This window comes from Oratosquilla oratoria, chromosome 42 (assembly GCF_046742065.1).
Source record: "Oratosquilla oratoria isolate Oo_2021 chromosome 42, ASM4674206v1, whole genome shotgun sequence".
Taxonomy (NCBI): Eukaryota; Metazoa; Arthropoda; class Malacostraca; order Stomatopoda; family Squillidae; genus Oratosquilla; species Oratosquilla oratoria.
The window spans coordinates 13,483,195-13,485,694 of NC_134818.1; positions in this window are offsets into that span (position 1 = coordinate 13,483,195).

Sequence of the window (2,500 nt, forward strand, 5' to 3'; positions counted from 1 at the left end):
ATGTTCAGTGCTGTGAAAGTTTTCCTCAAAAAAGGGTAAATGTTTATACAACTAAATTATCATGATGTTCTAGGCAAAAGGTAAAACCTTCTGTTTATCCAACAAAACAGGGACAGAGACAGGTACAGAGACAGAGAGACAAAGAGAAAGAGAGATAGAGAGATAGAGAGACAGAGAGACACAAGACAGAGAGACAGAAAGACAGAGAGACAGAGATACAGAGATACAGAGATACAGATAGAGAGACAGAGAGACAGAGAGACAGAGAGACAGAGAAGCAGGAAATGAGACAGTGAGAGAGAAACAGGGAGACGGAGAGACAGAAATAGAGACAAAGTCAGAGAGACATTGACAGAGACAGAGAGACATTGACAGAGACAGAGACAAAGAGAGAAAGAGAGAGAGAGAGATAGACAGCGAGATTTATCATAATAGGTTGGTTTTAGAGTTTTAGTTTCGAGGTTTCTTGATTATAAATCACTGGACTCTTTTGACTTATACAAGGAACATGCGAAGCTTCCTTCCTTCTCTCACGTGCGCATGCGTGCCTCATAAGTCCTCTCACGCAGGACACTTCTCCTGACTCGTGTCGCCTTGTCTCACGAGTTTTCATCCATGCTACCTCCTCTCACCTATGAAATCTCACTTTCTCCTACTCCTTAGTCATAAAGGAAAAATGGTGAGAGGGTATGGACAACCTTCTCCTCCTTCTTTTCCTCCTCCGTTCCTCCTCTTCTTCATCTTCCTCCAACTCCTCCTTCCCCTCCTTCTCCTCCTCCTTCTTCTCCTACTCCTCCTATGCTTCCTCCTCTGTCTTGTCTTGGTTAGAGAAGTAGGAAGGAAAAAGAACAATAAACCTCCTTCTCCTTTTCTTCCTCTTCCTCCCCTTCCCCCTCCTCCTCCTCCTCTTCCTCTTCCTTCTCTACCTCTTCCTCATCTCCTCCCTCCTCCTTTTCCTATTCCTTCTCTTCGTCTTTCTTCTACTTTTCCTCCTATTCTTTCTCCTACTCTTCCTCCTCCTCCTATTTCTCCTCTTTCGTATCTTGCTCGTACTATTTCTAACCTAAGAGTAGAAATGAAAGACACATCTGGAACTTTTTTTTTCTTCCTCTTTGGTTTCTTCTTCCACGAGAGAGAGAGAGAGAGAGAGAGAGAGAGAGAGAGAGAGAGAGAGAGCAAGCGAGAGTGAGAGAATGAGAGCAAGCGAGAGCGAGAGCAAGAGAGATAGAGAGAGAGAGAGTGCAGGTTTAATCAGAGCGATTCTAATTGTTCTTGAGCTCATAATGCGGGCGGTCGCTGTTTGGAATATGCAAATGACCTATTGAAATTCGAACCGGCACCGCCCTCCCGCCAATATTCCCGCCAACTACAATCGCTTTCCATAAAATTGATTCCGGGGAGCTCTTCCGTCTACAGTCCATACACCCAGAGACACACTATCGTGATCAGGGGTATATATTGTGTGTATGGGGGCCTGCACACCTGTGGCTACCGAAGGTGATGACATGTATTTGTTTATATATGTTTTTGGGATGTTTCAAAAGTCAAATGTAATTGTATTTTTAAGTTCATAGATTTGTTTATGGAATAAAGAATGTTCAATATACGTGTATATATACATAACAGGTATATACATAATACATACATACACACACACACACACATATTGTGTATATATATATATATATATATATATATATATATATATATATATATGTAGTGAATGTATATATAAACATTTTCTAGTCAAAGTTTTATAACGTGGTTATCTCTATATTAGTGCATCAATGCTATCATTATCTCATACTTCTGTTACAAATTGTCATATTTCTTTGGATAAATGGCCAATTGACTGTAACGACAGCAAAGCTTCAGCATCCGAAACACTGAGGTGCATCACCTTTACATGTTAAGGTTGTGTTGTTTTTTCAAATACTGATGTATCGTCCACAGCGACGAGGTCACTCCATATACTGACCTTTTGTTTACATACACAATTTTTTCATTGTTCAAATTTTTTTATGTCAACAGGGATTTTTTTTAGCTAATTGCAATTGTTTAGTAAAAATGAAAGTATATGACAATTATTGTAAAACGATAGAGAAGAGTTGAATTGGCTACGCCACTCAAATTTAAACTCTAAATCTCATTGCATTTTCGTATTTTTTTCAGGTTATGATTCTTCACATTACCTCTGTAGGGGAAGAGAATCTATTGGAAGGTTATGGGCACTGCTCTGCCAGTATATAGAATTTAGTAGTCTATTGTTATTTCTTAAACCAAGTCTAAGGCCTTTTCGTAATCTACAAAGGCTAAAAACAACTATTTATTGTATCCTTTCGTTTCTTTCTTCTGTTAGTTGATTCAGTTTCTGTAGATGATCTATAATGAAACAATTTAATCAGAGATTAAAAAAGAGTCAAAAGAGATGAAAATTGACATAAGAAATAGGAAAGTTATGCATATGTTTGCAATACTTGAAAACATTGTAACATAACGC